Source organism: Hirundo rustica, chromosome 7 (genome assembly GCF_015227805.2).
Source record: "Hirundo rustica isolate bHirRus1 chromosome 7, bHirRus1.pri.v3, whole genome shotgun sequence".
Taxonomy (NCBI): domain Eukaryota; kingdom Metazoa; phylum Chordata; class Aves; order Passeriformes; family Hirundinidae; genus Hirundo; species Hirundo rustica.
The window spans coordinates 22,638,170-22,663,424 of record NC_053456.1 but is presented as its reverse complement, the minus strand read 5'-3'; the positions used below and the strand labels follow the sequence as shown (position 1 = coordinate 22,663,424).

Sequence of the window (25,255 nt, the reverse complement as noted above, 5' to 3'; positions counted from 1 at the left end):
TTTCAAAGAAAAGAATCACTGCTGTTTGAAAGGCTTGTGACTGCTGGCAAGGCCAATCACAGGGAATGTAGGATGTAACCCTACCTCGCACAAAAAGGACAATGGCACTGATGTTGATGAGCTGCTCTGCAAATCTTCACAACAGGATAAAGGACAAGTAAGAAGGCTTTTTTCTGTGACTTTTACATCAAAGAAACCGTAAGGGCTTCACATCTGTATGGTCTATGCATCTGAGCAAAAGGGCAGTCACTCCATTTCTGCTGTCTTTTCTTCTTCCCCTACCACTACCTTTATATGTTTGTGTGGCACCCATCACCTCACTATGCCAAGGGAAGTAAACAAAGTTAACAGTTCAAAGAATCTAGCACAGAAAAGACTATCAAATACTGTACTTCATTAAGTGAACTACTGTTGGTTATACAAGAAGAACTAGTTTAAGAATAGTTCATTAAAGCATTCATTCTGTCACCATATTGATAGTAGCTTTCATTAATTGGAGATAGATTTTCAAGGGTTTTCTTTATTACGTCATTCACTAGACAAATAAAAGCATACTAGAGGGAGATCCTACAGAATTTCATATCCAGGTTTCCAACATTTCCTAATTTTATTCTGTTGTGACTGTCATTTCAAATCTTTATAGATTCATTCTTTGCTCTTTGTCTAATCAGAAATGACTCATCACCTAATTTATGATGAGAAATTTCAATAATGGTGCATTCAATCAAATGGAATAGAGCCAAAGACTTGAGGTACTACTTTCTTGAAGAATCTTCCAAATATAAACAAATTATCTGTTCCAGAGAGGCATAAGTTACTACTGTTACCATTAAAACCTCTAATCATGATAAAGGGACGAAAACCAACCTGCTCATATTGAATGTTCTAGGTTCAAACCGTCAGCTAAAATACTCCTACTTTTTGTTACACAACATCGGGATAAGATTTTTATCTACAAATCAAAAGGAAAATGTCACCTCTAATGTCATGTGAGAGTCTGCCACAAAAAGAACCTCTAATATAGAATCAGTTACTTGGATGTCTCTCTCTCTACAATTTTGAAGCTGAAAATAATGCAAGACAAAAAGAACTGTAATAAAAACTCTGATTCCTTATGCTGTCCTAAATGCAATACATGATGATAAAGAGTATTCACAAATTTGAAAACAAATCTATTATTCTTTACTATGAAGAAGCTATAAATAGAATTTTCCAGGTAGTCCGCAACTGTCAGTTCAATTCTCCTCGGTCTAACTGCTATGTACATTGTACAGCACCATCTCTATTTAGCCATCGTATGGACCTGCTTGAACATCCTGACAAGAGAAGTGGTGAGTGAAATGCCTGTCACTGACCATCAGGGAGACTAGACTCCTTTTTTTTGCTTGAAAAAGATAAAGTGCAATGGCCACTTCCAGTACAATAGATTTAGTGAAATCGGGGAGGTCAAAGCAGCACATTAGAAAGTGAAGAACAGAGGAATTTATCATCAGGTCCCTACTCATCATCTTCATACAGTTCAGTGCAATTGAGCAATTAACTCGCAGTTCCCCTAAAAGAAAAAGCCACCAACAAACCACACCCCAAGATATTAACTACTACTCCAACAGAAACATAAATTGCATGCAATTACATTTCTCTCTGTGGATTACTAAGCATGGGAACACATTAAGATGTAGAACCAAAGTGTCATTCTACGACTAAAAACCAGGACAGAAACAACACCTACATTTTGCAGTATTGTCCCTACAGGCCTGTATCTATTTAATGGTATTCTAATCATGTAGAAAGGTTGAACTAGCTCTCTTCAAGCTGGTTTTTTTCAATACATCAAAGACAGTGGCTTGAGAATCTGCAAATATCCAAACAGCCCTTATTTAGCATTTGGAAAAAATGATACAACATCATGCTGGGGGGAAGGGGAAAAAAAGTGCTCTTATTATTTTTTTAATATAATTATGCTTGAAAGAAAAGAGAAATAAGAGGCAGGAATTAGGGGAATGTGGGATATTTTATAAAAGTTCCTATCTTTGTTTGGTTTAGCATGTTTCCGTGTCAGCATAAACCCAGGATTCATAATTTCATTTCTAAAAGGAATCTTAGTGATTTCCTATCTGGCAAAGCTGGCACACCCATGTCAAATACAAGAGCAGTAATTCATAACTTGGGAATGCTCAGAGCCCACTGAGTCACATATTAAAAGCAAACCGATGGCAACCAAAGTGGTCTACCATACCAAAGAAGTGCTGGTGTCCATGCAACCAGTACAAGCTTTCCCAACACAAAAAAGCCACTGTGACTACTGCCACCCTGCTTTGCCTGAAAGCCCCTGAGAAGAAGCCAGGACTCAGAAACGCCACACTTCCATCATCCTGCCTCCTGAAGACCATTAAGACAGAAGAGCATTTATGACTCACTGCCTATGCTCCACACTGCAGGTACCAGGGATATTCTGCAGTGCCCTAAACTCTACAGAAAAAGGAGTTTTAGTCACAGTGACACTAACTATTCTAATTTGAAATATTTATCCTGGAATGCTTTAGACTTTTACTACTTGCCCATCTGGTGGGCTGAAAGGCCACAAAAGCCAATTATTACAGAAATATTTTAGCTCTAATATACAAACTTTAATTCTGTAATATGAAAAAATGCATCCTAATTGAGCTGATTTAATAAATGTTTGAAAAATGAAGTGTTGACAAAACTTCAGAAAAGGGGAAAAACAACCCATATTGGGACACGCTGCTTTTCCAAATTACAACTAAAGGTTGCAATATGCAGGGCCCTAAAGGGACAAGGCTGCTCTCCAGGAATAAACTAGCACCACCAAAAATGCCAGCACTTCCTGACCACCTACAAGCATCACCAGACAATTACTATATATATACACTATTTCTACACATGACAAGTGCCATCACAGAAGTTTAGATTAATTATCTAAGTAGCATAATTCACGCATCAGACAAAGAAGCAGAGACCAATCCTAGATACCTTCTTCAGACAAAGACGACTCAAGTACATCTTGGTGTACAAGCTCACCTTGGAAAATTGCAACTAAAAAAAAAAAAAAAAGGCTATGTATTAGTACAGCCAGTTCAAGGATATTACACATGTATGTATTTGTTACCAGAGAGACTCATTGAAATCAACACTGTCATTTAATGGGTCTCATTTCTTACTCCAGAAGATACACAGAAAAGACACAAATCCCCACCGTGATCCATCACACAAAAGAAACAGGCTGGTTCCTAAGGAACATATCACGTATAAAGCAAACCCACCAAGGAGAAAATAGTGCTGTGAAGTACTTATTCATTGGAAGAATCTGACACACTTATGAAGATTGAAGCTGCTGCAAAACGGCTACAAAGCCGCAGATGCTGTTTGCATTACCTTTCTTGAACCAGAAAAGCCACTATTAGAGCCAGGACAAATAGAGCACATAATGACCAAATACATCATCTTTACATCTGCAATGCTACAAACCAAGTCTTTGAAGCCACATGGGAGATAAGAGTGCAGCAGCTCCAGGCTAAGGCAAAATACAAATCACTTGAAGAGCACCCTCACACTTGCCACACAAAAATCATCAAAGAAAAAAACCCGCCAGAATTATGAGCCAATTGCTGTATTGTTACTTCTCTGGCAAATTATTTTAGTCATAATTATTCAAGTACCAGAACGGAAAACTGAGTATTCTAAATACCATGAGAAAAACATTTTTTATGATATTTAGAATAATCAATAGTACAGATAATCAAAATCTCTTCACATGCTCATATTCACTGATCAACTGTATAGCATTATTCAGTTGTTCAGAATTCAGAAAGAAAGGAGAAAGGCATGTGACATGCGAGTATGAGCTCCTTGCTGGGGCGTATGCCTCCAAGTCACTGGGGTATGGTGATAGGCTTGCTTTCTTAGTAGCATAATTCATGCTTTTATCTCTAGGATTTTCATACAGTAGGATTTATGATGTTGGGTGTATTTCTGACTTCTGGCCACAGAAGGTATTTTTACAGATGTTCAGGAATTATTGCCCACTGCAGACTTGCATGTGATGTGATTCAATAACATGGGTGGTTTTGTTGTGTTGTTCACAAAATTCAGTCTCATTACCCAGTTTGCAACTAGCCCATAATGACACACTTGAGAGAGACAGGGTTGGCAAGCCTGGGTGCTCACGTACAAATCACGTACACCAACTATCAAAACTTCTTGCAATTTGTACATTTTAGCAAACAAAGGAATTAGTATTTATTTACTACAAGTTGCATGGCTCTCTTATTAATCAGGATTCTATCATCTACTGGTTAACAGTTCTTGCACTTCTTATACTAAACAGTCCACATGCTCACTCTTACTTCTTTTGAGGTGGTGTTTTCTTGGGTCAGTGATCCGTGGGCCATGGTCCTGATCTCCCCCTGCTGGAAACACCTCTTACCCAGACAGAGCTGGTTCAGAAGTTGCTGAGTTTGTTTTATTAGTTTCTTCTTTATCTTGAGAGTTCTGCCAAATGTCCTCGTGGCTTGTAAATTCTGCATTCTTTGTGTCCACTACCCTTCCCAAGTTTTGGTAACCCACTGAGATCACTGATGCATGTCAAGCCTTAAACCATAACAAGGCAATTCTACCAACACGTAATTTGTCTTTCTAACACTTAGACATCACTTAGAGCTTGTTGGCCGCTCTCTGCTTCATGCATCAAATCTCCCTTCTTGCTATTTAGGCTTGAAAGCATACAAAGATAAAATATCAAGGAACATCCTTTCTTAAGAAAATTTTAAGTATTCCACATTTGCAATAGTTTCTTCTGCTTCTGCTTCTGTCTCATGTTTCTAAATCAAAATGGCGTAAGCAGAGAGAATTATTGTGGATGGTATGGTGCAGATCAATTAGATGGTTGCAGGAATGGAGCAGTGGAGGTTTTTCTGTTTGCCTCATGTAGCAAGACATCCATCATCTTTTCCTAGTCTTAAAAGTTCCCTCCCTAATGCCTACAAAAGTGCAGTTCTGTTCTGAGAGCTGCCTGAAAAAAATGTTACTTGACTAATTTCAAATATAAAAACTCATTATGTAATGATTTAAAGAAGTCTTAAGAGTCAGTCCTAGAACTGTACCTTGAACTGCACTGCACGCAAAAGCTCTGCAGCCAGCGCTGACCTAGCACCTCTCAGTTATGGCATGCATCCCAGTAAATATTCCATCCCAATTTGTTCTGTAACGAACTTCTCAGAAATAACAGGAATTTATCAGTGAAGTCGAGAGATGACTCATTAGCAGTGACCATACACCACCAAAGAGTTGAGTAAGATGGGAGAGGCTGACTCAAGTTTGACTTGAACATCAGAGTGACTCACCCAGCCACTTGACTTGCACATGGCACTCCAGCATAGGAACTCACACAAATAAATAACTAAATAAAAAGCCACAGAGTCCCTTCCCAACCCCATTAATAGCAACACATATAGAAAATGTATCTGGAATTCTATTTTAATCTAATAAAAATAATAATACCTAGAGATCTCCTGGGAAATATGGGGTCAGAAGAATGGAAAGTAAGATCACACAGGCTGCACGTAGAGGAGATAATGGAAGAGGATAAAAAGAGTTCCATAATTATAGAATCGTCAATTTATTTTTCAAAAGGAGATTATCATAAATGTATTGATTAAACACCAGAAATTCTAGGTATAGGTCTTAGAATTTACTGAACAACTCATAAAATATACAGCTATGCAAAGTAAAAAGTAATCAATTTTTGTATTAAAGAGTAAATAAACCCTTTTCTTACTTTTATATATATATATATATTTTAATATATATATATATTTGAGGTCAAGGACAAAAATTATAAATCTTTTTGTGCACACACCATAAAAGAGATTTTGATTGCAAGGCAGAAAGAAAAAAGAAAGAAAGAAAAGAGGAAAAAAAAAAACAAAAACAAAAACACAACAAACAAACACAGTTCAGTAAAATTTATTCTATTCCCTCAATATTAGGGAAAATACCCTAGGTCTCTCTGCCTATTATTTATAACATTTATACAAAGATATGAAGAATTTTACCTGCAACTACACTTTAAAAATGTACCGTTCTTCATTCAAATAAATAAATAAATATCTCTATTTATATAAACAGAGATGTTTTATCCTGAGGACAATGTACCCAAACATAACATTTTCATTTTATTTAGTTTTACTTTAGACATATGAGTAATTTAGGTTTTTTTGTTTGGTTTTTTTTTAGCTAGATGTACCCTAAAATTAACCTTGTAAATCTGCATTTAGTCTTAAGTTAGACATGATATTTAAATAAGCAACAATTCCCAATGGCAGACTCAAAGCTCTTACAAGAAACTTGCTCCAATTCCTACAGTAGAGTGGCAATTTTATGTGCCTAGTCACTGCAATTGCTTCAAGTTTTATAAACAAACTTTACAAGGCAAAAAAAGGAACTCTAACTATGAGCAGATTCTCCCATAGAAAAAGACGGGTTCTTCTAAGAGGGATGTTCTGAAAACTTAATTTCAAGACCCAGGACAGGGAAACCTGTGTAGGTACTTTAATGGAGTGGGTTTATCACTTTCAGTTTCTTGGTAACTAATATTTGTATAAGAAGCTGATGGGGGAATCAGAACTCCACCTTTCCTTCAGACCATCACGCAATGACACGAGGAGATGTTGGTGAGATTACGATAAAAAAAGGACATGAACACAGAAAGTCGAAAATAAATTCATGTCAACTATTTAGCTATTCAGAGAAGAGAGATGAGCTTTGCTGTAGCTGGCATTAGAGCTCTGTAACATATAAGCCTCTGCACTCCAATTTCTAAACCCAATTCCACATGCCCAAGTCCTTTGACTGCTCAGAGTAGGCGCTACATTAAAAGCAACTGATACAGCAGAGTACTACAGTGACCAGCAAAAAGGAGTTTTTAATATATTAGAACACACCTCAGTGGAACAGATTTTGTTGATCCCATCAAACAGCGCTACCAGAGAGGAAAAAATAAAAGCTTTAAAGATTACATCATCCATAAAGAAATTACATAGCAGAAAAGCTGTTAAAGTAGAACACGAACACTTCTGGACAAGGAATATCTTTCTATAAAGATTGAAGAAGCACTTAAGTGGGAGAATAAACGGAGGAGGTCTTGAGGAGACCTCAGGCAGTTAAAGTTCAAACACATACACCCCACTCAGGAAAAACACTGAAAGGAAATATTTCATAGAATTGCAGAATGATTTGGGATGGAAGGGACTTTAAAAATCATCTAGTTTCAGTATTCCTTATTTCCTATTTAGTTTGTTGGGTTACTCTCTTCTCACAGCTTAGCTTTTATTTTGAAAGACTTCCATATAATTCTTTACTGGCAACAAAAATAGTCAAGTTCTAAACCTATGAATTGCTCTGAATTTATTATAAAGCTCAAATGCTCTGAACAGATGGAACAAATATTTCATACAGTACATGAGCTATCCAAAAATTCACAGGCTATATGTGTATAAACCAAGGAAAATTAGGTGGGTTAACAGCAGGAAAGTAGCTACAGCATCTCTGTGTGATGCGGAGACGTGACTGTGAGCCCTTTGTCTGGATGGATGCCAAGGCCTCCCCACAGCTATCCTAGCTGTAAATAGGTAACTCTTCATTTAAGCTGAGAAGAAAAAAGGCAGACAGATGTGATACCAGCCATATTGCTCCCTTGTGAGCTGTTGGCTGCAAAATACAAGTGGGCCTTAACCACATACGATCGATAACCAACCTGCATCCAGAAGAGATCTTTGGTAGGTTTTGTTTTATGGAAACATACTCAAGTATCAAAGCATCAATAAGTCTGTTGGTTTTTTTATAATTAACAAAACCCAAAACAAACAACACCACCCCCACCAAAAACTGAAATACAGATTTTTCAGCAATAGAGATTTAACAAATCTCATTAGCTAACACAGTTTTAATGTAAGAGCTATTATATGCTTTAAAAAAGAAATTTTCCATTTTTACCCATTTATACTGCCCCTCCAGCATTGCCCATATTTTCTCCCTTATTCCTTCTCTAAATGATTTTATTCTGTTTAAGTGCTTCTTTCACGTGGACAATCTTTTCTGCCAGATTTTTCTCATGATTTGATCCTGTATCTAAAATGCAGAGCATCCCCACAGCTCTCTGTCCCACTTTATTCATCTTGTCCTTTTTTTTTTTTTTTTTTTCCTCTACTCCTCTGTTTACTCTATGCCTTTGCTTATTTTCTACCACTTCAGCAGAAGAGAATCCAAGCAAAGATGAAAAACAAACGGGAAGCAAAACCATTCCTTCGCTAGTCCGCTGTTTTATGCATGGAAGCGTGCCATTTCTGGGAGAACAGTCCAACTGGCATCACAGCCATCCCTGTGGCACTGGACAAGGATGTTATGTTGCTCAGGCAACCATTCCTAATTGTGTTTTGGGATGCTGAGCAAACAAGATGGATTTTTTTTTTGCTGGTCTGTCTGAAGGTCACAGTAGCATGGTGGCACTGAACAGAGGTTACTGCCACAGCAAGGGAGGCGCTGAGAAAAACACATCAGGCAGCCCCACCTGCAAGAACATGTCAATCACAGAGAAAACCCCACCTATGCTGCGGTCTCAGTCATGTAAAATAATGTGTACAACAGCTGTCATACAAGACTACAACAGCTACTATGCCAGAGACAATGTTATTCTAGACTTATGCTGAAAGCAAATCTGAATGTTTCTCCTGGCTTGAAAAACTGAACATAAAAAAGGCACTATTTATATATAACAGTATCCTACAAGAAACAGCTTGTCAACAACAGTTTGGCAGGGCACCATTAACATCTTTCAGAAATCGGGAAGAAAAATCTTCAGAAAGCAAATGTCTGCTGAAACAAATGAAGACAGAAGCTTTAAGAGCAAGAGCTACTGCCTCCAAGTTCCTCCAGAGGGTTCATCTCAGTATATGTATATTTTGCATCTTAAAAGAAACACACCATATGCTGGGATGACTTTTCTTAACTAGAAAAGTCTGCCTTATATTTTTGGAACAAGCAAGTTTTTCTTTGGGCATGTTTATTGACATGTTTCATAAACATCAAATCCTTAACTGAAAAAAAAGAACCTATTTTGGCTGCATGAAAAACAGATTCTTTTTTAGTTCAGAGACCGAGGGGAGGAAGAAAGGAGACATTTCAAGTTAAAAAAAAAAAAAATTAAACATCAAGGCACACCAAAATGAACATTTAATTGAAAATGTATTCAGATAAAATCTCAGTTTTTCAAAATTTACTCCATTTTACCTTTTATGAAAAATATTTGGTAAACTTAATCCAAATTCAGTAACAAAGGCACAAAGCTGAAACATTTTTCCGAGTACAACAAACCAATAAATTGCACTTTCTAAACCAACAGTCACAAATCCTCTTCTGTGGGTCCCTGTACTGTCTCTCTATTTTCTGCGGGCCCCACAGGAGGCACAGAACCACCTGAACCCCTCTGGTTGTCCTTGGCCCTGGAGCCATGCAGAAAATTACAGCCTATCCTCTAAGACTCTAGCAGAAGGATGGAAAAATACCCCATTTTTTCTTTTAACTGTGTTTACTCTGTTTTCACTTTGGTGTCTGCCATGTAAAACTGAGGTTTCTCCAGCCCCCATTGCTGGATGCAGTGCCTCTCTTCCCTGAGTCTCTTCAAGCCTACACACACTGTGGCATGCTATAATGAGCACGTACACGTGCCAGATTTAAGGTCTAGGAAGAGACTGCACCAGCTGGGTGGGGGAAATAGGTATTTTGAGCTCCCTGTGACATTTCCCAGTCCAACAGCAGAGGGAAAGTGTTGGTAAGGGCAGGATGTTGTGCTCCCTGCTCCGAGTTACTGCCATGGGCAGGACACCAGGCTCAGCAGACCTAACGTACCACATCCAACCTGTGCTCATCTTTCATGTCCAGGGGAGAAAAAAAGAGGAAAAAATATTTTCAAAGTCATTAGCTATATTTTTCAAAGGATGCTGTCTTAACAATTTTTTCCCCACAGATAATTCCACAGTTCCCAAGGCCTGGGGATAGCTCCCACTACAGAATAAGAACTATAACTGTAGAAATCTTGTACTTATTTATCCACAGCTGGTCAGAAATCCCTTATATAGAGTTTGTTTATCCAGATTTGCATGTACTTGCAACTATTTTTGGCAAAATAACTTTCTTAGCCTCCGCTGTTTCCAGAGTGGGTGGCTCCTTCTATGCATTGCCATTTTCAGACATATTCCCTTACCCAAAGAAAACACTCCAATTCTCTAACATAAGCAAGCAGATTTTAACACTGAAAACACTTGGACAACATCTGAGAGGCCGACATCACAGATAACTGACTATCAAGATGTCCTGCATCCCAAAACACAGCCACTAGTACTCAACACACCAAGGTCAACAATGTCCTGCCATTATCGCTCAGGGGCCTTCAACTTCCACGAAACATACTCAGAGGCATTTTCAATTTCATAATGGCACTTTAACATAAACAATATTAAAAAAAATTACAAAACTTTGTTATTTAAGCCTGGAGGAAGAAACAAGGGCAGTCATATTTCTTTATTATAAATTATTATGCACTCTGAAACATTAATGAAACAAATTACATAGGTGGATTGCATTCAGAAGATAAATAACAGGAAAATTAAAGACTTGTCCTTACAACTACTTCTATTGGAAGTGTGTTAATTTTCTGAATAGCAGTGTAAGCAAATGATGAGTTAAAACTTTACTTGCACTAATTTGGTGTTACAAAGAAAAAGGTAACTTTTGTGGGTTTTTTCTATTTGCATTCTGGTTTCAATTATGAGCTCATTTTTGGAAGATGCTTTTCCTTGTACAGTATTTATGTGCAGACCTTGAAGTTTACTGCACACATAGCTCCTCATCTATCTCAGGAGGGCTCAAGGAGGACACTACTTGCACCATTCAAGCTGCAGGACAAAGATATTAGAGATTCACAGTCTCTTGCTGCATTTGAGCATCCATGATTGTTGCCAATAAAACAAGCAGTTTTTTTAAGGACTTGGTACTATACATAAAAGCAGGAATACATGAAGATATCCAAAATAAATATATGGATACTGTAAGCTATCAAATTATTTTAAAAGCCGTTTTGTTCTCATATCAAACAGACATTTCATAAAATACACTAGCACCAAAATGAACAGCTTTCTCTAGACATTCTGTACAGACAGAGTCAAGAGAAAAAGCATGTGCGGTCTCTTTTACTCAGACTAAAGGGTGACCTAAATTAACACTGAGTTAAAGATAACAAAAAGACCTCCAGCATTAAGCAGCTGAATAAATCTGATTGTTTCAATTACTGTCATCATGATTTCTCAGAAGGAAGCAGCACAACCTTCACCTGCAATTCAGTTAGGACTGATTCTCATCCTGAAGAGGAGGCATTTTTTGCTGCTGGGTATATACTCATGCTCAAGACAGGATACTAAAAATTTTCCTTCGTGACGACATCCGACTTCATTCATGTAACATAAATTTCTTAGTTGCCAGGATTCCATCCACACCTCCAACTTTGGTGTTAACAACCATCATAAGATTTTATCTGCAATCTTGGCTGAGCCGAGAAGATGTGCTGGCTGACATAAACTCCAGTCAAAAAGACTTCATAAAGTATTCCTCCTCCCTCTGCTCACTGACATTCACAAATCGGGGAGCACTGTTCCCACTCAGAGTTTCTTATTCCCATGTAAGATGCTGACAAATTTGGATTTTCCAGAACATGCTCAATAAAATATGGGCAGAATTCTAGTGATAAAATTGGATGAATAAAACTGGTGACCAACCTACAAGTGTTCCTCTTTTCTCTTTTCAGGAATCACACATTTATGAAACAGAAGATTTAGGCACCACCACCAAAGCAGAAAAAGGAATAGAAGGGTTCACTTCATATTTTGCTGGCAATGAAAATCTAAATATAGAATCATGGAATGGTTTGGGTAGAAAGGAACCTTAAAGATCTTCAAGTTCCAGCCCTCTGCCATGGGCTGGGACACCTTCCACTAGACCTGAGGGAGCTGCTCAGAGCCCTATCCAGCCTGGCCTTGAACGCTGCCAAGGATGGGACATCCACAGCTCCTCTGGGTAACCTGTGCCAGGGCTCACCACCCTCATAGTGAAGGATTTCTTCCTTATATCGGATCTTAACCCACCCTTTATCAGTTTAAAGCCATTACTCTTTGTCCTGTCAACACACTCCAGTAAAAAGCCTCCCTCTAGGTAATGACAGGTGCTGCAAAGCCTCCCTAGAGCCTTCTCTTCTCCAAGCTGAACAAACCCAACTCTCTCAGCCTGTCTTCACAGAAGATGTGCTCCAGCCCTCACAATTTGTGTCAGGGGTTCCAACTCGAGTGCTCAGGTTTTTCTGAACTTCTAGTTCCATACAACTCATGGTTTGAAGTTCAGCAGCTCCTTTTTAATTTTCCTGTTGCCTCCTGATTTTTTACTTACTGAAAAATCTCACAACATTATCTGGCAGCAGCTTCTAGGCATAAGAATAGACCTGAAAGCAATACTTTATGCAAGATTAATGCCAAAAGTATAAACAATAAAATGCTACTATATTAAAACCCATAAAAGATACCATAAAGGTAGAAATAGAGATGAAATTTCTCTATCTGCTCCTTGTTACCATTGACAAATTATAAACTCAGGTAAGGGTAATTCAGTATTTTCAAATTCATTAGGATAAAAACCATTGATTCTGAGTCATCTGTAATTTAGACAGTGAAGACATGTTGTGATATACATAAACGTCATCCCAAAAAGATTTTTATCACCAGTCATAATACTTTCATTATCATAAAAAAATATATCTTGAGAAAGTTATACCAGAAAATTGAATTGGAGCATCCAAGTTCTACTCGAATGTGAAACTTAGTGGGTTTCCATTCAAACTTTTCCTTAATGTGTATATTGTCACAGAATGAACAAAAATACTAAACTTAGCCACTTTTTTTTTTTTTTTTTTAAGGTACTTTTAGGACAATTTCATTGTCGTAACAAAGTATTTTGTTACCCTTGACATTTGTTTTATCTCAATACCGACTTTCAATTTCTGTTGCAATTTCTTTTTCTTACTTGAGAGGAGGAATCACCCCAGCTATAAGGACAACAATAATTTTCTTAAGTAACTCTATTAGTGTTTTCAATGTTCTCCAGTCCTTCACAATAGCTGGTAAGTCAGCATTTAGCCAAATATGTGTCAATAACCTCAGCCAAGATGCCCATAGCCATTTACACAGAAGCGAAAACTCCCCTGCTGTATGCAATACCTGTTCCAAAATTAATCAACACCAGAAAATAGCAGTAAAATAATTCTTGAAAGACTCCCAAGCAAATACACTCAGGAAGTAAAAAGGACTTGTAAGGTTAATTGCATTACTGCTACATAGTGACACCTGACAAATAGGTTTTGGGACAGCTTCCCAACTATAAGAATTCTAAAAGGCAGCTTAAAAAGGAAGGGGGAAAAGCACTGTGGATATCCAGCTGCAGTGTTCTGGAAAGAAAAGATCAAATTCGTCCTTATTTTCTCTGTTTTTTAACAAGCATCCTGAAACAGGAAAATTGCATCTATTTTAAAAAGCAGGGCTTCACCCATGCATTTGGAAAATTTAGGAAGGTTACTTTCCTTTCCTTTTTCACTCTCTGCAGATCCAGGGCAGTGGTCTCCACTTCCCCATCACTCCAGTCAGATGCTCAGAAGACAAAAGGCTGTGTAGAGTAGAAGTCTACAGTAGAAGTTTGGAATCTACAGTCCATTCCCTTCAAATATTTATATTTTAGCCTTTGAAATTATTTGTAAAATGTCTATTCTGTCTTATAATATTTCTCTTTATAAAAGTGAAATGGGAGACCAGACCCTCCAAAGCACCAGTATTAAACACTGGTAACTTTCAGTGACTAGAAAGATAACGTGACCCAGCACATTTCCAAGTAAGAAAAAAATCTAACCCAAGATAGCAATCATTTTCAGTTTCCTACAAATTTTAATTTCCTCAAATAAAACATTCGCCCTCTTTGTTGAACAAAGGCTTTTAAAATGCACCACAGTTGCATCATTATTTGATTATTTAACTCATCAGTACAAGCAATGGCTGGCATTGAGAATGACAAGCACTAAGTACACACTATACAAAACAAATATAAATTAAAACCAGCTGTCTGGGAAGCACACAGAAGTCTGAGAAGACTGGAAGCTCCACACTTCCTCATTTATCTTTTAATGGAAAAAAATTGACATTAGCTGAAAAAGTATTGATATTTTGTGCTGTTAGCTGTGGGTAACTAAAGATTTTAAATTCATTTTTGCAGCATACCAAGATTGCTTTAGAAGAAAAATTTCAGAGACGTCTGCTTGAATTACTTTCTGGGTCCCACAACACATACAGACATTTATTTCTGTTCAGACTTGTCCTTCTAAATGAGAAACCTGCATTTGGAAGTTGTACCATTACGTTTAAATCTGCTTCAGCGTGGTTGAGATGTATAACCCACCTTGACAGAAACACCAACCTAAAGTGCAAAAATATTTCACTTGCTGCCATTAAGAAATGGCACCTTTCACTACTTCTAGGCATAAGAACTGGTAGGAAAATTCCCAGCTTTCCTTGGTATGTTTACACTGGGACTATCCAGGCCTTTTGTTCTCCAAGTTTTTTTCCTTTTGTACCCCCAGCCCCTGGCACTACCCCTCCAAGGATCTCCTGAGATCCTAAGGACCTCAGGAGAAGCACACAGGCATGGCAGCTGGAGGGAACAGGCATGGAGCATCACCAGCCTGGCCAAGGGGACGTGCTTGTGTGGCCAGGAGGAGCAGTGAGCCTGGGCACAGGTCTGGAATTCTAAAGGCAGGGAATTAACAGGCAGGGAGCGACCTGTGGAGGGAAGACAGAATGATAAAGAGGGCAGGAGCTGTGGAAGAGGTGCTGGAAGCCAGAAGTGATCAACACACATTGGGTGCATTTGGCTTCAAAAAAATTAGTTTTGAAATGATTTTGTACTTGATACATTTCTTTATAAGAAACTAAATTTCACCTACAAACAGATTTAGCCAATGTTGGTGGTTTTCTCAGTGTTATATCACACAGCTATGACACATTTTTCATGGCAAACTACCCAAGAATCAGCCAAGAAAGCAGAACTATGTGTTCCTCAAGATATCTGCAGCCTAAAGAGCAGTTTGTTTCCACTCGTTCTCAAAATGGGAACGCTGCCATGGATGTTGAAGTATAAAATTTCTGAAGCTGCTATACTCCCCACAAGCACGTTCAATGTTTCTCAGCACTGAGCGCAGTGGCCACAACCAGACAGAGAGGAACACAAAACAAAACCACGGGTTTTTTTAACATGTTCATTACCTTTGAATATATGCAATGGCATCAAAAAATAAAACTTCTCTGTTATGAGATACTGCCCTTTTTCTAGAGAGAGCTATGAGCCTAATATGCATCAATCACAGTCTAAATAGTTCTGGTTTACTGCAGGTAATGCCCCTTCACCTGATGTTAGCTAGCATGTTTCTGTTCCCCTTAGGGGAAAACTCACCACGTTTATCAAGCTATTGTTATTTTCCACCTACATTTTACACAGCATTGTTCCTTACTCCATCTTCGAAATTATTTTTACTGATTTACTACAAAAAGACACATGAAAAAGAATGAAGAAAATGTAGAAGATTCTAAAGTCAATGGATTTATACTTTACAAAAGAATTCTGTGTAACTTTAAAATAATTCAAATAGTCAATAACATATAGAATAGTAAAGAGATACAGCACAGGTTTATGACTGGTATTTGACAGCTTCATGCGCAATGATTGAGCTAATGCGCTCACAAAGTTAAGAGGAAAGCATAAAAATCTGAAAACACTGAATAAATCTTTAAAAATGCTGAAGAACATTGAGGGGGAAATCTAATAATGAATATATCAGAAGGTAATTACACCAGAAATACCATAAGGTGCCAGGGAACAAGAGTAACTCTGTGCCTTTGCACCACAGGCTGGCAGCCAAGGGCCAGTACAGCTCTGGGCTGGACAGGCAGCAGGAATCAGGGCTGGAGGCAACAATCCATCCTTGCTTCTTTCCATCCTTCCCTGCCCTGTGCACTCCCCTCGTGCAGTGTGTTAACAGTTTGAGTAACATTCCAGCTATTAGAATGTGCAGGTGTCACAGAGGACAAGTGGGGATTTGGATCAATAAAGGTCTTATGGCAGGGAGAAAAATGAGGCACCCAGGAAGGCACAGAGCACAGGGAGAACTATGGGCAGTGATCTGTTACACAGCCTCTGCACAACTGGTCTGGGCATCTCAGCTGGAAACCTAAACCCCAAGGGAATTAAGGAAAATACCACAACTTTAGGAAAGGCCACGTGATTACAGCCCGGCTGTTTTAGCCGAACCTACTCTTTGTAGATTAATGTTACATTGTTTTGGCCAAAACACTATGAAAACCCAAAGAAACTGATGAGTAGGAATTCATTAATTTTAAAGGCAAAAAATCTGACACTCTTTCTCCTTCCTTATGTAGCTCAGAAAATTTAAATTTGCATCAGGCAGAGAGACACACGCAGCAGCTGCTATGGAAAGGGCAGGAGCTATGAACTCAAGGTGCCATCTCATTGCTATATTTCAGAGCATCTGCAGATCCAGCCACAGCTTTTGCACCACCAAAAATGGAAATGAAAAAGCATATCACCGATTACTTCTGAAGCTGTTCTTTCCCTTAAACTCACAGACAATGCACAACCATGTGGAGTGTCTGGAGAGTCCTGCAGGGGTCTCAGGGATGGTCAGCTGGGCTAATTCTAACCCTCATTTCTTCATTGGTTTGAGGCCTTCCCCAATAATCCCCAATCCACATCAAAAGAAAGAACAACCATTATTGTATTAATTAGAGACAGAAGCCACTCTATTAATTGTAAGCTCTGTCACAAAACAGTATTTATGGTGACTGGGCAAGAGGCACAATTTGCAGCTACTAAAGAAAATACCTTGTTTGAGCTTTTTAAAGATTATTTTGCATTGCAAATGATAATTGCATTGCAGTGCATGTCACTGAATTGCATATTGCAAACTGACCATGGGTTTTGTATGTAGGCCACATTACCAATTATTAGGAGAACTGAGAAAGCCTGCTCAGTGGAGCAGCATATAATTTACATTTAGCTTTCCACAGCATGTTTGCACACCCACACAATATAGGTCACAGTTAAAGAGAGTTAGAGAACTATTTTCCCCTTCAGTCAGAGAATGCATTATTTTTGCCCATGATTATGTCATCCAAGAATATTACACTTATTAATATACCCATTAATACATAGGAAGCAATTGTGACCTGCCTATACTCCCTAGAAGTTACACACAAAACAGAGTTGTCAGCCACAAGTGAATGTGGAAAGACAACTTTTATTTAACTGACAGGAAGAGGGAGGGGAAAAGGAGATGGATTTTAGCATTCTTCAACCATTACACAGAAAGAAAAAGAATTTGTCTGGCTACAGACAGACTCATCCTCTGACTGCTCTGCAGCTCTATTTCATATCACTCCTGTACTGCTTTTGGCAAGCATCTTACGAAGCTTGTTATCCATAAACAGAACAAACTCCAGAAACATGGACTTAAACAGGAGAGCAACATATTTACTTACCTGAGTGATGTATATGTCATGCTCACATTGGGGTCAGAGGGACTTAAGATGACTCAACACCAACTGCTGCTGTTTCTGACCTCAGCAAGCTGTTTTATGCTGAAGCTTCTTCCTTTTAACTAAGTATTGTTTCCACCATTAGCCACCACCTCCTCATCCAGCTGATCCACTCTACTTTGAAACATTTGTCACTAAGCTAACCACTCCAGCTTCCCATTTTCAAGATGAAAGCCCCTTTATCTGGTCCATTTCTTGCCATTTCTGTAGCTCTCCATCAGTGATTCTGCCTTTCCCTTTTCCCTAGACCTATCTTTACCAGGTGACAGCACAGCTAACTCACTTCCTAAATATCTACTTATAAAAGAAAATAAGTTGTTCTCCACCATTTTCCATGAAAATAAATTAACTAAAGAAACTTTTATCATGTGCCTAAAACCTCAAAAATCTCAATCTAGGAACATGAGCTACAGTCTCACTGGGTTAATTTCTCTCCCACTTCTATAACACTGCCACTTCTTTCCAAGCAAGATTTAATTTGATATTCAAAGGCAGAAGGGAAGAAACAGTTAAACACTGTTTTCCTGAAAAAAAGATCAAAAGGATGCATCCCTGAGTAGGTCAGCTATAAAAATCCTAACAAAATAGAAGTGGGAGCAAGAGTGCACCTGCAGTCCCACTGCAGATGCAGGCTGACTTCACACAGTACCCACAGAGTAAAGGCAGAGATGAAACAGGAAGAATGATCAGCCTGCTGAAACCATTCCTGCAGGATATTAACAGAAACTTCTCTTGACCCAAATTCCCTTTAACAACACCTTATCTATGTTTCTGTAACTCTTTAGTCTCCCACTGCAAACATTTTTACAGGAAGCAGGAAATTAAGAACTGCTACAGAACAAAGTTCTTCCGCTGTCTTTCATTTTCCAGGACTGATCAGGCCAGTCACTACTGGGCAGAAGTAGCTGAGGCTTCCTCTGTCTGAGCAGGTAGGCTTCGCTCCACAGCACAGGTTTCATACAAACTCTTCTTTGGGCAACCTGAGCTTGTTAGATTTTCTGCTGAGAAATGTTTCAGTTCACCATCTAAAAAAGTGTATCACATTCCAAGATAAAGTTTCTTGAAATCGATCTACAGATCATTCTTAGACAAATGTTACCTACTTTGGGTTGACTTGTTTTCATAACAAAGCAATCCCAGATCTATGCTCTACTGTACTGAGGTAAAGGATCCAATGCATCATTTTAACATCTCTGCACCCTTCAAAATCATAATTCACTAATTTAATTGGGAATAACACAGACTTTAGAAAAGCCTCGTACCAACAGAACTGCATTTGCATAAGAGAGTGGGACTACATCAGATACCACATAGAGATCTGTTAATCCAGCCTTTTAAGTAGAGAATCCTCCTGTGCCTTTGCACGTCTGCTAGAAACACATAAATCAATAGGGACTAAGCATGATTATTGTCATTTTCAGAAATTTCATGAGAACTGAAAAGTAATGAGGGGTTTATGTAGTTTATAAGCTAGAAGCATTTCCATCTCTGTTTCCACTAAAAAAAACGGGGGGGTGGGGGGGAAACTTATTTTAGCAGAGTTACGAATGTAAGCAGTCAGATCACACTGTGAAAGATCATAACCAAGACTGCTCTCTGCTAAATGCTGAGTAGGTTCAACTTACCCACCCTATTCTCAGCTTCTCAAAATAAGGGGGAAAAGATACATTGGAATGGGAGGAGGGTCTAAATTCAAAAAATGTGAAATATTTGATTGCAGAACACACAACTTTTTAAATATGCCAAAGGACTGGACTCTGTGAGAAATACAGATATCATCCTCCAGCAAAAAAGACAGCAAGAAAACCACTTTTCACAGAGGGTTTTTGGTAGAAAACCTAATCTTTGAATCTAGCTATGACACCTGCTAATTAAATTCTTGCAATTCTATATTAAACTCACAATCAACTAGAGACTTCTTTTCTTTACACCTCAAACTAATGCATCCATTATCTCCTTTAAGAGAAGTGCTCCCAACTACTATTAAAATATTCACCTTTAAGGAACAGAAAAGAAAAGAAAAGGAAATTATTTAACTCAGTTTCAAAATGCTCAGCTACAATGAAGCATTTCTAAGAATCATTATCAAGCTCTACTAATTCAACCATTTAACAACTGCCATACATTCCAGACCCATCCTCCCACTCTTCTTCAATCTCCAACTTACTCTTCCTACTCTTCCTTCAAAGCTTCTCTTTTTAAAGTTATAGGTAGCAAGCAGTGACATACAATCTTTTCTGATTTCTGAGCTGGTGATGGAGGGGCTCACACCGAAACCCTTTAAGCGATCAGTCTGCAGAATTCTCAAAGAGACAAGCTTGGAAATTCACCATCTCCCTACCTGCTGCTACCACCCATAACTGTAAATAGCCCTCAGCACAGACTCACATGTTTCACTCGGAACTATCTTTAAAACTATCTAGAACTTCCACAGGAGATAGATAGATAGATAGATAGATAGATAGATAGATAGATAGATAGATAGATAACAGATAGATAGATATGCCAGAAAAAGAATAATTCTGAGTTTCTGAGCACCATCTATTTTTCACTATTAATAGAAAATTAACAGTTTTCTGGATTTCACCTATAATGACAAAACAAAATTACAGAATAACTTAGGCTGGAAGGATCCTTTAAGCATCACTTGGGCAAATTTCCATTAAAAAATGAAAAATGGCAACAAAATCAAACCTATTTTTTCCTCATTTAGCGATTGTCTCTAGTGTTTTGGCGCTGTTCACTTTTTTCCTCCCTTAATCTTAACAAGTGCAGCCCAGAAGTTTCCCTAAAAGACACAAGTTTGACTGCCTACACAGGGTAATTCTTGTGGTGTTCTTCCATTTCCCATATTTCACATTTAGCTGTTCTCCCTTTTACTGGTTTATCAGCTGTCAACAGCAAAAGGTTCTTCCATCCCTTTTCATCTCTTTTAAAAGGAACAACCCCAAAAGAGGAACATGCTAGAAACACCATTTACTAGAATATATGCAGCACTGGCATTTAAAAAACCCCAAAGTTTTAAGCTCCTCCATGTTGGTATTCTAACTTACCTGAAAGCTGTAGGTTTGCATTCACAGCTCAGAAAACCTTGGTATGGAGATGGTGAAATGAATTACAATTATAATAACACCACTCACAGCATAAACTCTACCTACAGGGCCTACCTAAGACAACAGCAACAGGATATGGGGTAATGGTTGCGAGCTAAAAGAGAGTAGATTCCGGCCAGATACAAGGAATAATTTTTTTTTATGATGATGGTGACAAAACACTGGAACAGTGAGGTAGTAGATACCCCATCTAGATAGTAGATACCCCTCAAAACATCCAGGTTGGATGGGGCTCTGAGCACCCTGATCTAGCTGAAGAATGTCCCTGTTCATTGCAAGAGGTTGGACTAGCAGACCTGTCACGGGTCCTTCCCACCCAAACCATTCTATGACTCTATAACTACATATTCCTCAATATTTCATAATATTACAACCAAAGTCAGCTCATGTTACCTGGCCCCTCATTTATATAGCTTTCTTTTCACTAGGTATGTGGCAGCTGGGGTTTCCTTTATAAGACCAAAGCAATCTTTTAAATTGGCCAGAAATCCAACATCCCTCAAATGGCCGAAACACATTTACTTTCCTTTATGCACTGTACCTGTTGCTGCTTCCTTCAACACCTACGATGTCGATATGGCAAATTCAACACACAAACACCCTCCCCTCCCAAATTAAGCATTTACCTTAGTATTCCACTGTGAAGGATTTTTTTTTTTTTTAATCTCATTAAACTTAGCTTAAGAAAGAAACACAAGCCTGAAGGAAATCCTTGGAGAAATTTCTTTTTGAAGTCTAATTGCCCAGAGTAACATTTCCCATGAAAATTATCTACAGAATATCTACAGAAACCACTGCCATTTCCCACATCAGGATAGTCAAATGCTTCAAAACCAGAAAACGTTTAGTTAACAAGGGGGGGGAGGGGGGGTGTAAATCCTCCCAGAAATCTCTAAGAATTGTTTGAATTGTTCAGTGTTCTAAAAAAATACTAGAAAATACAGGAGTAATGTACAAGTATTTGCTACCCCACACATGAGGCAGAGGGGTTAATTAAACTGTTAGGACAGGCTTGTTTTATACATACACACACATTTTAAATATAAACACACACGTCTTTAGCAGCAAAGCGCTGGCAGTTCCTTCCCATCTCACACTGCAGTGGCAGGAGGTTTTCTAGCGTGGCACAGGCACAAAAGGCTGACTAAAGTCCCTTAAGAAATACAGCCCTCCTGAGACAAAGCCCCTTGGTAAAAAACCATAAATTCTCAGGGAAAAACCCATGCTGGGATCACATGTATTTGGAAAAGCAAGAGCAAAATCATTCATGTCCATCACACACAGCAATCCATCGGTACACTGTGGCTCAGCTGAAACGTGCGGCACCCAAGGGAACACGCATACACAATCACACACATATGTGCCAGGGGACTAAAGGAAGCAGCAGTATGAACACTCTCTGCTCTCATCTCCAGAGTGGACTGGAGAAAGAAGTGGCAAAGGAGAGCAGCCTCACATCTACCGCCATTTGCAATAGAGCAGGAGGCCAGGGAGCGTCCTATCACACAAGTCACGGAGCTTGAACTTTCCATAGCTGTGGCAGCTTCGTAATAATGTCCAACTGGCTGCTCAAATGCACAGTAACACTCACACCTGTGAGTAAAGTTATGTTTTTGATGGCTGCATAAAAAACACATCTAAGCATATAAATATACAGAGTACAGAGCTTCAACACCAGCACCAGGAAAAAACCCCACGCGTGTTCCTACAAGGATATGGGAACCAGTGCTCACATCGCAGACATTTATGGATAAGCTCCCAGAATGGGCTAAGAGCAAAAAAAATTCCAGCAATAAGCAAGGCTGCAGACAAGGCCCCCAGCAGTACAGCTCTAAGCGCTCCGGAGGACCTGGGAGCGCAATAGCCAATTAATGGGAAGTGGAAGAAGCACGCTTGATGAACTACGGTACAACAAAGGGTACCTCTTTCAGCCTTCAGTAGCAAGGGGAAATGTTTAGGGAGTCTTCAGTAACAAACCCTTCAATTTTGTTTTCCAGATATACATCCTGACATGTACTTGGAAAGAAAAGGTTGTTTAAATATAAACCCTTTACGTTTTCAAATAATCAGTTTTGTAGATATCTCTGTTAATTTATCTAAGGTGGTGAGAAAAGATAAAGTAGTCCCCTTGTGTAGTTTTTAAACAAAAAGAAAAGAAAACAATATTTATGATATACATAAAAACGCTTCACTGAACATATAAGATCCATAACAACGACATCTGCTTAACCTCTAAAGGTCAAGGTCGTGTCATTTTACACCAAGATAAAAAAGTCTAATCATAGTATCTACAGCTGTATGGGCAAAGGGTGGTTATTAGAAAAGAACTATTATAAACCAAACACAATTACACTGTAGAAAAACCATTAGATACTTGATGAGATTTTAATCTTTGAGCTGGTATAATTCTGCAAGTTAATCATCTAGAGAACAGAAAATCTGTTAGGAATGCAATTAAATGTACTAGTTCCATTAAAATTGAGCTGATATAGTTAATTGTAGTCCTAAAATAGCAATTTCCTCACACCTTCACTAAGCATTCTTTTTCATCTACTGAGTAATAGCGTTTCTATTTAAGGAACACTTTTCACTTAAACTCTCAAATAAGATCCGTGAATACTTTTGTTCTCTCACGCTACCCCAAACAAGTTGCTCTGACGTTTGGTATTCGACCTTGGCTTCCTAATTCGCTCCGACAAGTCCAGCAAGGTCTTTTGTTTCAGTTACTGTTAGTCCATGGCACCTGCACTGCTGAAGCTTTTGGGAAGAAAATCACCAATGTATCCTCCCAGCACACGACAGCAATTAGAAACTGACATGAAATGACGAGCCAATGGCAAAACTCACGTCACACAGTCATTTTAGGCATCAGCACTTCTGGCAAACACATGATTTCCAAACATCAGTTTTAATGAATCCACACATCTTCAAAATACTTGGAAGGGATTTGCAGCCTTGCAAGCAAATTGGGAATTACAGGCCGCTCCTGCCTTTTTTTTTTTTTTTTTTTTTTTTTTTTGAGAGACAGAGAGAGAGAGAAACAGAATGAAGAAAGGTACCCTAAGAGTGAATCAACTTGGCAATAGCGCATCTGCAACTGAACCTCACAGACCACACAGTTTATTGGAGCATTTTAAATTGCTCTGCAGGGAAGGGCGAAAAAAATCACGACTTCGGGGAGCGCCAGGGAAGCCGGGGCTGACACCGGCGCATCCCTGCGCGGATGCCGTTACGTAACCCCAGCCCGGCCGCCCCGGTCCGGATGCTCCGGCTGCGCCCCGGGGCCGCAGAGCCACGGCCGGGCCCCAGCCCCCAGCCCCGAGCCCCGAGCCCCGAGCCCCGAGCCGCCGCGCCCCGGCCGCTCCCGCCTCCCCCGGCGGCACCGCCGCGGCACCGGCACCGCGCGGCTGCCCGCCGAGCCCCGGCCTCCGCCGCCGCCCGGCCGGCTCCCCTGGCGCCCGTCCCGCCGCTCCGGCCCCGCACCCGCGCCCCCAGCGCCGCCGCTCAGCGCCCACCTCCTGGCCGGGATCCGCGGCGCATCCCCGCTGCGGCCCGGGATGCTGCGCCCCGCCGCTCCCGCTCCCTCCCGCCGCAGCTCCCCGCCCGCCTGACGGAGGCAGGGAGGGAGGCAGGGAGGGGGCGGGCAGCCGCCGCCGCAGCCCGCCGCGCGCCGCCCCCCGCCCCCGCCCGCCGGCCAAGGTGCCCTCCGCCCGCCGTACCCACCTGCGGCGGGCCCGGGCACAGGTACGGGGCGCAGGTGCCGGGCGCCGGGCCGGGGCCGGGCCGGCGGCGCAGCGATGCCGAGCCCGGCGCGGCCGCGGCCCTCTGCGCGCAGCGGCGGGGGCGGCGCCGGCGCTCGGCGCGGCACCTCGCCGTCCCTGCCGCGGCCGGCCCCGGTGCGCACGGCAAAGCCCCGGGTCGGGGCGCCGCCGGAGAAACGGGGCAGCGGCGGGGACCGCGTAACGGGCTTCGGTCATGACATCGGGTCTGGAATGAAATGGGAAAGCACGCGGGCGACAGCGGGGCTGTGCTGGAGCCAGAGGGATCTCCGTGCCAGGGGCGGGAGGATGGTGTCAGACAAAGGGGTGCCGCCGAGGGACGGCGCCGTCAGCAGCAGCCTAAGGGCCTTTCCCCACCCGGGCTTGGTGACACAAGCACGACACCCAGCTTTGCGCTGTCACCCTCCCGCAGTGGTCACTGCGTTAGCTGATCGATCTTTGTCGTCCGATAATGGGAGGTTGTAAAAAAACACTTCACATGCGCCAGAAAGCTGCCATTGAAATTACTCCTCTGATTTAATTTGTATTAGGTTTTTGGTAGGTTGGTTTTTTGGGGAGGGGGAGTTGGTTTTTCTTCCCTGTAGATCCTCCATCACAG

The 25,255-nt window shown here is 40.3% G+C and overlaps 1 protein-coding gene across 6 annotated transcripts in view; it reads right to left on the bottom strand.

Moving 5' to 3' along the window:
- OSBPL6 (oxysterol binding protein like 6) overlaps nt 1-24,467 on the bottom strand; it is a 98,887-nt gene extending 74,420 nt beyond the window's left edge. For 5 of the 6 annotated variants that reach the window (XM_040069415.2, XM_040069418.1, XM_040069417.1 and 2 more), the window contains exon 1: nt 24,394-24,467. The gene's annotated coding sequence lies outside the window, so the exon portion shown is untranslated. Of the gene's footprint in view, nt 1-3,039; nt 3,055-24,393 lie in introns of all 6 variants that reach the window. The other variant, XM_040069416.2, reaches the window with a different exon arrangement.
- Nucleotides 24,468-25,255: the final 788 nt, after the last annotated feature.